The 12,256-nt window shown below is 41.4% G+C and overlaps 1 protein-coding gene and 1 pseudogene across 3 annotated transcripts in view; one reads left to right on the top strand and one right to left on the bottom strand.

Moving 5' to 3' along the window:
* CUNH11orf74 (chromosome unknown C11orf74 homolog) overlaps positions 1 to 12,256 on the bottom strand; it is an 84,862-nt gene that overhangs the window by 41,550 nt on the left and 31,056 nt on the right. The window lies entirely within an intron of this gene.
* On the top strand, positions 9,969 to 10,319 carry LOC116090550 (annotated as a pseudogene).

The following is a 12,256-nucleotide window of genomic DNA, read 5'->3' on the forward strand; positions in this document are numbered from 1 at the left end:
ACCACATCTTCCCTGCCATGATGGGCTTTACCCTCAGATTGAGACTAAATAAATCCTTTCTTTTTTCCTTAAGTTGCTTTGTCAAGAAATTTTGTCACACACCGCAATGAGACAATTAATACAATTAGCAATATTGAAATTGATAATGGTTAAAAGTCACTGAGTGTTGAGGTTTCTTTTCTGAGCATCTCATGAATCTTCCCAGAGGAATACTACTCAAGATTAAATCATGTGTTCCAGGTAATATAGCTGGTAAAGTACTGGAATTTGAACCCAAGCCCTTCTGAGGCTAAAATTCAGCCTAACTGCTGCTTTGAGTAAAACAAGAGGAAAAGTCCTTGCAGGGTAAAATGGGACAGAAACACAATAAGGAAAAGGGAAAGAAATTTTAAAAATAAATAAAAGCTTTCTATAGTCAAAGAAGATACCTATATTAAAAAAAAAAAACTAATTCACTGTGTCAATCACATATATTTAAGAAGTGATAAAGGATTATAAAACAGTTATCTGGTAGATATCAAGCCATCCCCAGTTGGGGAATCCTAGGCCATGCCCTAACCAGACTATGATGAAAATGTCCCAGGGATTATTTTATCTGTGAGCCTGAGATAGGTCTCTAAAAGCCTAGCACAGCAGAGTCACCATACTTATTTCCTTTGAAACATCACTTCCCTGACACTGAGAGGTTAAGTTTAAGTTTTCAAACTGTATTGTGGCAACTTAGCTATTGGTTGAACTCAGTGGGAGACCAGTTCCCAGAACCCAGAAACAAGGGGACCAGGATGACCTGGCAGAGAAAAGGTAACAAACAACTGCCAGGTGGCTAACCTGCCCCTGAACCCTAGAGCAAGCCAGCACCAATCAGAGACCACCCCATACCTTCCTTTGCCTTAGTCTTCCCTCTGCCCCAGCAACTGTGTAGATATAAAAATCTGTCTAAATTTTTGCTGGGGGCCAGACTCCTCTACCCCTGCAAGGGATATGAATCTCTCCCCAGCTTGCTAGAATAAAAAGCCTCTTGCTGATTGCATCAAGTTCACGTCTTGGTGGTGTTTGGGGTCGTCACTCCCAGGATTTAAGTGTGGGGGTCCCTCCGGGAGTCTCACAACACCAAAATCTGCAGTTCATCCTTTGATGCTCACAGTGTGATGAGGGTCCAGCTGGAACCTTTACGAGATAGGATTCTTTTTTTCTTTCTTTGTTTTGTTTTGTTTCGAGACAGGGTCTCTCTGTGTAGCCCTGGCTGTCCTGGAACTCACTCTGTAGACTAGGCTGGCCTCAAACTCAGAAATCCATCTGCCTCTGCCTCCCAAGTGCTGTGATTAAAGGCGTGCGCCACCACTGCTATGAGATAAGTTTCAATGAGAATGACCTCTATAGGCTCAAATATTTGAATACTTAGTTACTGTGGTTTGGAGCTATTTCAGAAAGATTAGAGGATATGGCCTTGTTACAGACTGTATGTTGCTAGGGGTGGGATTTGAGGTTTCAAAAGCCCACACTAGACTCAGTTTCCCCCTCTCTCTGACTGCTTCAGCACCATACCTGTCTGCTTCCTACCATGGTTAACAGTCTAACCCTCTGAAACTGTTAGCAAGCCCCCAATTAGTAGCATGGAAGATATGGTGCTGATGGTAATACAAACTGTGGGCACCCAGGGGAAAGAACATTATCAGCTGGCCTAGAAACTATTCTCGTGATATTCTGGTTTAAAAAAATAAATGTGGTACCTCTTTTCCTTTTCCTAAAAATCTGCCTTAGGATAAACTGAAGATTTGGGGATTAATGCTTTCTTTCACAGAGGAGATTTCAAGACAACCTAGTGTCTTGTGTTGAGTGGTTACTAGTGATTATTCTTGGGCAGATCTACAATGAGGAGGAACAAGTGGAGCAAAGAGAAGTACAAAACTTTAGTTTAAGGAGAAAAAGAGCATGAGGAAATGTAATGTTAGCACCAAATCTTGTGCTCAAGAAGATGAGAAGCTGAAAGAAAAGTGTGCTGCTAAATGAAATATGGGGAGTGGTGCCCTCACAGCAAGATCCCACCCAAATAATCCAGCAAACTGTGAGACGAAAAGGACTGAGGAAGTCTGTACATCTAAAACAACAGAAATCATATGCAAATGTAATTCATGGAGGGCACGGGTTCCAACCCCAACAGAACCTGCAGCCCTGCCACGTAGATCTGGATTTAGAATCAAGAAGGATATAGGAGCAGAATATACTGGTGGAATCTTCCTACACTCTTAAGGAAAGTCACTAAAAGTGGCAGGGCAGTCCTTGCATACAGGCCTAGAGAGGACACTGCACAAAGCTGTGAAGGTGAAACCTGGATTGGTTGGAGACCCTAAGATGTTGGTACTGGTAGAGCCATGCCAAAGAAACCTGCTAAAAGAAGACGGAACCAGCCCCAAAGAGAAGTGTGTTGCAGTCAGCAAAGCTGGAGTGAAGAGCCCTCTAGGAAACCCTTTAACATCAAATATGGAATTGTATAATTTGAGTTTGTCCTGCTGGTGTTCAGTCTTGATCAGCCCAGTATTTCCTCACCATACTCCTTTTCCGCCCATGTTTAATTCTAAATACATTATTGATAGTAAAATTAAGATTTGTCGGGATGTTGTCAAGAATTAACACTAAAATTTTGTTTATAGAGGTATTATATGTAGGGTGTTTTGACTTTGTACATGTTTGTACATCTTTGCATGCCAGGCTAGTGACTAAGAAGGTCAGAAAAAGGCATCGGATGCCATGAGATTTGAGTTACTGATGATTTAGAGCCACCATGTGAACATGGGTCCTCTAAGCCATCTCTCTGGCCCCCTTTTTTTTCAAACAATGAAATAGTGTTATAGAACAAAGTTAAAGTAACATAGCCTGTGATAATAATTCATATTTAATGAATCATTTTCTCTTTAAAAGAAAAAGAAAAAGAAAGTGTATATCCATATAATCTGAAACCAGCTCTCCATTACTGTCTACTGCACTGGTCCTAGCAACTCCTCTAACTGGCCACCTCTGGAAGGATGGCCACTGCCATTTGTGCCAACAAGTTCTGAATGAAATCTCTGTTGCAAAGTACAGGCCCTGGATGCCAGAGGTAGAAGAGCTCAAGAAGTGGGTAATGTGCTAGAAGAGTTGCCAAAACCACTGCTGGGATAACAAACAACATGAAGTGTCAGACAAGTAAGAATGAAAGCATTTAAAACTTAGTCTTGATGCCCCAATGTAGGGGAATGCCAGGACAGGGAAGAGGGAGTGGGTGGGTTAGTGAGCAGGGACAGAGGGGAAGGGATGGGGGGTTTTCAGAGGGGAAATAAGGAAAAAGGATAAAATTTGAAATGTAAATAAAAAAAAAAAAACTTAATCTCCCAGACCTCTCCGTGTTATAGTCAGGTTTCGCATGGTTCTGGAGGTAACAGTAAGTAATGGTAGTCGAGTGACATAGTCGAGTGACGTGGGATGCTTAGAAACAGGACAAGCTACAGAGGGACGAGCAGATGCCTCAAGCTTCATCAAAGGCAGAAGGGAAGGCTCTTCTCCTGTGGCTCTCACCGTTCCTCAGCACAGAGTTTGGCTGTTTTTGCACAAATTATTGCAATAAAAGAAGAAGCAGTTTCAGTCCTCCTGGGTATCTTTTAAGTTAAACAAAACTAAATTTGGTACTTACCAAGAAAATCCTACATACCCAACCCAACATTCCTGTACTAGTCAGTTGACTTCGATACTTGAAAAGCACAGTGGTATCTGAGAAGAGACAATCTGCAATGACAGGTCATACGTGTGGTCAAGTCACTCTATGCAGTCCTCTCCCAATTCCCAATAAAATGCCCAGGGAACCTGACTGTTACCACATGAAACTCCTTTGAAGCAAAGTGAAGTCCAAGTTCCTGGTGCTGTTACTGAATTACTGATCTATTTAGTCCCATAGCCAACAAAAACTCCACTCTTAACATCCACCCTCTCGTAAACATCAAATTTTTAATCTTTAAACTACCAAAAGACTTAGGAAAGAACTTGCTTTCTCCTTGATTAAACTTAAAGTTGAAAATGCTTCCTAAACCCTAAAATTAGTTTTATAAGACTACGTACCATGTCCCTGCAAAGACCCAAAAAAAGGGCTTTTGTATACGAGCCTGTTAGGGGTTTTTAAACCTAGTAAGTAATAAATCTCTTGGCAGAATGAGATGAGAACAAAGTTCCTTTTCAATATGATAATGTCAAAATGGCAGATGCTGGCGCAGCCCTGACTTGGAAGTGGCCAGAAGCCTGATTAGAGACCAGATGCTGCCTCCCAGGGTGAGCCTGGTGGCAGCGCACACGTGCCACCCAACTGTTCATCTCTAAGCTTCTGTTTTTTATCAGAGTCCTTTTCTACCCTTTTATCTTATCCCTAATGCTCCTTGCTTTGAAATGCACATCAGGCATAATACAGCACGGAAATCTAACAGCAGTGTTTCCACGAACACATGGATTACAGAGACCAGAAAGAGTATTTCTTTGGGCATTTCTGAGTCAAACTTCAATAAAGATGAGAAAGTTTTTTCTAAAGGTTTTCAGAGGTTTCATTATTCTGAAGTGATGGAATTTCAATTTCCTTTTGATACCAAACAGACAAGCTTCCAATAGGTCAGGCTTACAGGGCCATCTCTACACCATCAATGTCTAATTTCAGACGAAAGAGAAAGGTCACACTCCTTGAAAAAGCAGAAAGTTTGGATGACAAGGTAAATTACACTTTACAAGGTAAAATACATGTTGATTATACACCTTGGAGGTGAAAGTGATTATTTGGGGAGAGCTCAATTTTGAGGGAAACTCTTATAAAAAATTTAAATTCTTCTACACAAAAGCCAGAGCCGTGTCTATGTACTGAGAAACACTCCACACATCAGCACAGCCAGTGTCAGAATCTAAGAGCAAGTCCTGCCAGCTACCTCGAAGTATCCATTCTTCTGCAGTGTGGTCAACAGCAATATAAATCAAGCGTATGTTCTCAGTCACAATGAGACACTGAATACATCGCTGGAAGGGAAGAAAAAAACCGCAGTGGGGAAATGTTCTGTGCCACACTAGGCAGCCACAAACAGCCTTCTGCAAAGAGAATAGGGAGGGGATAAGCAATCACGCTTGAACAAGGCTGGGTCCTCTGAAAGTCTGGGGTGATTTTCACATTACACTTGGAGTCCACAGCAATGGTCCTGGGAACAATAATATCTTCCCTTGATCTGTCCATCCAAACTACCCCACACCACTGCATCTTGTTCACATGCTTCTCTGCATAGCTGGCCTCCCCTGGAGCCATAGTCGTTAGGATTAAATAAGCAATTTAAAAACCAATCAATCATAAATCAGAATAAATCCAAGGAAGCTAAATTCAACACCCTAGCGTTCTGTCTAGATTCCCTCTGCAGTGCTCTGAATTCCAACTGTTTTATGTTCTGCATCTGAAAGGGCACAGGGAGGGGAGAGTTACCTCAGCCCGGCCAGTCAGGAATAATTGTGCTTTCCCTGGGGCTGGATGATAATTGACTCATTATTCACAGCCGTAGCTATCAACCTGCCAAGGCACAAATGCACAAGCCTGGCCTGCAAAAACATGCATGTCAAAAGCCGTAGATGAGGGACACAGTGGCAATAAGATGAAAATGTTGAAATGTCCAGTGTAAAGCACTTGGAGAGAGGAAGATGGGAGAGAGTGTAAAGTTGCTAACATTGTATTAGTTATGTTCAGGAAGGAAACCTGTGATTAGTAGGGCCCTGATGCTCAGAGAGTCCAAAAGTGATATTCTGGGCATCGACTATGTGTCCTCAAGATGAGAAGGACAACTGAGGCAAAGTCCCTCCCCTTATAGAGTATCCAAGCTAGGAGGTAAAGCCATGTGTGCAAACACCCAAAAAGAAGGCATCCAGGACAAACCACACAGGCGAGGCCCAAAGTCAGAAAGTGACAATATAGTAATTGGGTTTCGGAATCATGAAAAGCTTCAGTAAAAATGAGTCGTGCGAGGTGGGTTTTAAAGAAGTTGAAAAGTCCAGCAGGCTAGCTACAACTTGGAAGAGCTTATTTATTCCATGGGGGCTGGAGGGCTGGATAAGCTCATGAGTGAAGCTTCCAGGGTCACAATAGTGAACCTTCCAGGAAGACTAGCACATGCATCCTGTGGCATGGAACAGGGTAGATTTGGAGAGCTTGAGTAGAACTATGAGCTTGACCGAGGGAGTTGACCCCAGTAGAGCCGAGACACAGACTAGAGCAGACAGGCAAAGGAAGGCCACTGGACAAGCGAGGCGCACATTGCAGTGTCTAACGTGTAACCCCGGTAATGAGTAATAGAAGACTCAGCTCCAGAGGTGGCAGAAAGAACAGAGATTCAAGAGAGAGAAAAAACAGCCTGGAAATGAGTTCTTGTGTTTCAAAACCAGAGGGAAACCACTATCTCCCACTGGCTACGTTCCCTCCCTCTAGATATCACAGACTGAGTTCCTTATCTTCCCACTGCCATTTACATTCAAATTGGCATTTCTTGGTAAATTGGCATTCTCCTACTCTCTGTGATGGAGGGTATAGATAACACAGTGTGCTTGTAACCTGTCAAATGAACTAGAATTTGGTGCAGAGGCCACACATCCCCTCCCAACAAGCTGTGCTGAGCTGATTTTCCTCACTGACTGAGTCAGGAACACAGAATGAAGTGGCCCACCATGCAAGCAGATACAACATTATTTGAATGTTTCTTCCTGCAGCTTTGGTCTCCATTAGGGTGAAAGCTGCTGGTGACAATATCAATGCAGGGTAGGCTCCATGGCATCTGAGAAGTTCATTTGTTATGCACAAAATCCACTCGTATTAAATCTTCAGATTAGCATACAAAGTATTAAGGTCCATTTAGGCACTGTCCTTAGCTTCATGAAACTACTAAGTCAATGTGTAGTTTATTCCTTTGGCACAGAATGTTCGAACATAAGCTAGACTCTTCTGGTTCTTGAGCTAAACCCATGGGGTCATATGGTAAAGAACTCAAAGAACGTGTCCATGAAAGACACCTGTACCTCTCCACAGGTTTATCCAGGGGTAACTTATGTACCATCAAATCCATTCACTTTAGCACAGTATCCAATGATATCTAGTGAATGTGTAGTTATATAACAATCAATGATATGGGACTTTTAGTTTTCATCACCCCAAAAAGGTGCTTAGTGTCAAATCTGCAGACTCCTCCTCATCCCAACCCCAACAACAGGCAGCAGTTAATCTAATTTTTGTTGCTACTGGTTCATTTTTACTAAGACATTCCATTAGAGTAAAGCCATGTACACATGATTTATTTTATTTAGTATAACAATGAGATACAGCCATATCATGGTATACACTAGTATTTCTCTCCTTTTACTGTCAAATAACCTTTGGCTGTGTCTGTTTCTCCTTTCTCCTAATGATAGACATTCGGATTGTCTCCCCTCTTGTACTCCCTTGATTACAACACTGCATTCATGCCATGGGTCAGCATCACTAACCCAGTTCCATGCGGTATGAAATATAGTGAAATCACACCAACAGAAAACTAGTCTCAGCTGCTGCTCTCCACATCACGTGAGGGCAGAGGTGCACTGTTCCCTGAAGCTGTGACTCTTCACACAATCACCACAGCTGTACAACGGGACAATTCCATCACATGGTCCTAATTTTCTGTCTTCCAGTTCATACATAAGCCTAAGCAGAGCAGGGAGCTCACTTTCAGGAGCTCATTCACGGCTCCAGGAAAGTAAGATGTGACACAAAGCTGGGAAGCAGACTGATAATCGGCTCTTAAACCAGCAAATTCTGCTGGCAGCCCTCCATGTGTGATACTTTGATGGGCTAGAGGGGTATGGAAGGTTAGGAAAGCTATAAGACACAGCCTTGGCAAGGGCAGAACATTTTACATATTCTCTCAACTAGCATATCATCTAGAATTTAAAAAAAAAAAGATTAAATATTCAAGCAAAGACTTCTCTAAAAAGCCAATAACATCTATTCCCTTGAAACTTTCACTTGGTTGATGCTATAAATTTTGCTTATTTTTGAACTACAATTTCAATGTATAAAATGTGTCCAAAGGCCACAAATAAGAAGGTTACAAAGAGGTAGACAGACAAAAAGAGAAAGATTGGAGGAGGGGAAGGAAAGGGAAGGGGAGAAAAGAGGAAAGTTAAGGACAAGAGAGGGTAGGAGAGGAGAGAAGAGAATGGAGGGGAGGGGAGCAGAGAGAGGAGAGAGAAGAGGAGGGGAGGGGAAGGGAGGAGAGAAGAGGGGGAGGGGAAAGGAGAAGAGGAGAGGAGAGAAGGGAGGGAGGAGAGAAGAGGGGGAGGGGAAAGGAGAAGAGAGGAGAGGAGAGGAGAAGAGAGGGGAAAGGAAGGGAGGGAAGAGGAGAGAAGGGAGAAGGGGGAGGAGAGGAGAGGAGAAGGGAGGAGAGGAGAGGAGAGGAGAGGAGAGGAGAGGAGAGAAGGAAAGGGAGGAGGCTGTCAGAAGAGGACAAGAGAAGAGAGGAGGAGAGGGCAGGAGAGGAGAAGGGAGAGGAGGGTAGGGTAGGGCAGACGAGGCTAAATCTTGATGAGGTCCTACAAGACCATCTATCTATGATGACCTGCCCTTTCTTACTTGCCTTCTGACCTTAACCTCCACTCCTCTCACTTTTGTTCTTATGACTCAAGCCACCCTGGCTGTTGCAAGGTGCCTAAGGCAGGCCAGTAACAGCTTTATGAGCCCTCTGCACTGGCTCCCCTGGACATTTTTGTATGTCCAGCTTAACCTCCAACCCCCACTTTTTCTAATCTCTTTGCAATCTTATCTTCCATGGCTGCCAGCCCTCATTAATAAAGAACTTCAACATGCACCCTCATGAGCCACTATTCCTTCTCTGTTCCCACTACCCAAAAGTTCCCATCTTTGCACAGATGATATTATATCCATTGTTTGGAATCCATTTCTCTGTTCTAGAATGAAAATTCTCTGAAGGCATTAATTTTTATCATTTTTTTCACTAACATGAACAATACTTAGCATAATGACAATAGTAAAACAAATTACAGTATAGTTATACAACTGAATACTATGCAACCATCCAACACTATTAAGTAATAATATTAATTACTAAGAAAAATATTCCTAACATTTTATTTTTAAAAAGCAATTTTCAAAGAAATTATGGATAATATGATGTCAGTTTTATAAAATTATTACAATAAAATTTTCAAATATATAAATGAAGGAAAATAGTAAGTTGTACCTTTATAATTTAGACATCATAAGTATAAATAAATATATATATGTATAGTATGTGTATAATATTTAATAGTGATACAGCTATTCAATAGAAATTACTGTATATATTTTAGTGTTAATAAAGTGTAGGAACAGTGGCTCTCTGATTCTTGTGTCTTCTCTTGGTCTCTTTTCCATCCACCTGTTTGCTTGTTTGTTCGTTTTATCCAATTCTGATGTGTTAGTTTTTGTTTTATCTTATTATACTTCTCTTTATTTTATTATTATCCCTTAAAAGCCTGTAATGGTAAAATGCCCACAGAACACAGTTCTCCTGACAATATCAGATTGTATGGCAAGGACATTTTCCTGTGGTGTAGTAGTCTGGGCCACGGGCAGGGCACTAACAGCCCTGAGACTTGAGACAGCATGTACGTGTAGCCAAACCAAAGACCACTCACTCTAAGGTCTGTAGGCTGTTCTATCTTAGTCTCTAGGTCAGAGATCATCACGGTCACAGTAAAACTATCCCCATAATTCACTACATTCTTCCTGTCTTTAAAATAATATAAAATGGTAGCATTAAACAAAGCTGTATATAAATACATAAAGCAAAACAAATTATTGTTTCATTATTTTAGTATGCCAAAACTTTATGGAAGCTATAAATGTACTCTTACGCGGCTGAGCTCGTGTGAGGCGGCGGAGGTTTAGTGGCGGCTGCAGCAAAGCGTTTGGAGTGATGTCTCACACCATTTTGCTGGTACAGCCTACCAAGAGGCCAGAAGGCAGGACTTAGGCTGACTATGAGTCTGTGAATGAGTGCATGGAAGGTGTTTGTAAAATGTATGAAGAACATCTGAAGAGAATGAATCCCAACAGCCCTTCCATCACATATGATATCAGTCAGTTGTCTGATTTTATTGACGATCTGGCAGATCTCAGCTGTCTTGTTTACCGAGCTGATACACAGACATACCAGCCATATAACAAAGACTGGATCAAAAAGAAGATCTACGTGCTCCTCCATCGACAGGCCCAACAGGCTGGGAAGTAATTGAGTCGGAAGCACTGGGGCTGGGGGAGAACTTGGAACAGGTGCATACAGCGTGCTATAGTGAACCTTTTGTAGCCATCCAGTTTCCACTCTGTTACACTCGAGCCGAGACTGAATGTCTGCCATGAACCGGGAGTGATCTCTTCACTCTGAAGCCACCGTTGCCCCTTTGCTCCTTTACTTTCATTTTTTACTTAAACATTTTTATGATAATTCAGATAGAAAACATTTTTGCCATTTAAGGTTGGTTCCAGTCCTTGAAACTGTCCGAGTCTGCTTTAAAGCAGTGAGCGCACTAACCCTTCGTGGAGGGTGGGGTGGGGACAAGGTTAGTTATATCCTCTGGGAAAGTCTTAGTGAAAAATAAAGAAATGTTCTGTAAAAAAATAAAAAATAAAAAAAAATAAATGTACTCTTATAAAATTCAATTTGTACCAATTTATACAATTTTTTTAAAACATTCATGTATTTCCCTTTACCCATTCCCTTATACACACATATACACACATGAATATAATCATAAATACATACACACACATATGCATACCTCCATTTCATTTAAGGCATATGTTTAAAGTTATTCTGAAAGTCAAGGTTCCTAGGTTGCACAATGAGACTAGTCAATCAGAATTTAAAGAAAGAATCCTGAAATATGCATTTTAGTAAGTACCTCCTGTGAGATTTTTGTGGAAATATAAGATAGAATTCCTATGTCAAGGTTTTCTGAGGTAGAATTTTATGGTTATGTGAACACTAGTATTTAGTCCATCCACCAGAGGCCAGCACAGGACCATTGGCTGACTTTTATAGCTGCACATTATACCATATACCATATACAATATCTATTGAACATAGTTGGTTTTAACTACCTCAACAAGTGGAGTTGAAACTGACATATACAGCACAGCCAAGGTTTAACATTTAACTTTGATGTTGTTCTTTTAACCCCATGTGGACGAGCCACACTAAACAAATAGAATTATTCCTGTTGTGTGAGTTTAAAGAGTAAATGCCAGGGTTGTGGTCTTAGAAAATGAAATGCTTGGACTAGTTCCTAGGTCTTCTAATGCAGAGACAGAATAGCGCCCTTCCCATTACACTGGCCCTGCCTAAGGCCAGCACTATCCGTCCTGCATGAAACACCCTCACACCCAGAGATCATGCCTGTCTACCAACTTGCACCAAAGTATGTTTTGTTCAACTCATTTAAGTTAGAGGGCACTCCGGGGATTAGATTTCTCTTCTTCTTCACAAATAAGTCTTTTGTAGAACATCTTCTGCATACATTCATAATAATCTAACATTCAAAGATGGCATCTGTGCCTTTAAATTATGTGAGTGTTGCAAATTCTCTCATTTTTACAGGGTACCTTATAATATGCTTCATTTTTTTAAAAGAAAGCTTACAGTAAAGGAGGAAAAGTCTGCACTGTTCTAATCATTCTTATTTTTTTTTCTCTTCTTTTTTTTTTGGGAGGGGGGTAGGGTGGGGACAGGGTTCAAGACAGAGTCTCAGCATGTAGTCTGGCTGTCCCAGAACTCACTCTGTAGACCAAACTGGCCTCAAACTCACAGACATCCACCTGCCTTTGCCTTCCCAGTGCTGGGATTAAAGGGACGCATGCTACACCCAGCTTGCTTTTTTTTCTTAACTCATAAAGCATTCACTCAATCAAAATCTGAGGCCCCAGGATCAAAACCAATATTCTGAATATAACTCTGTCAGCACTGTGCAAAGAGTAGTTAATATGGTCTCACCAATGAGCACTAACTGCAGTCTATAAATGACAAACATGAGCAGCTATCCTCATTCATCAAGAGCATCTGAGATTCATACCATCTTTCATAAGCAGACAGCAATAAACAGCAACATGGCAACTGATGAGCTCTTCTAGTGCACAGACTCATTTCTACATCCCTGGATTCTAGCTTAATGCGTACAGCATAGCTACCAAAGA

The sequence above is a fragment of the Mastomys coucha genome, unplaced genomic scaffold (genome assembly GCF_008632895.1).
Source record: "Mastomys coucha isolate ucsf_1 unplaced genomic scaffold, UCSF_Mcou_1 pScaffold15, whole genome shotgun sequence".
NCBI classification, from domain to species: Eukaryota; Metazoa; Chordata; class Mammalia; order Rodentia; family Muridae; genus Mastomys; species Mastomys coucha.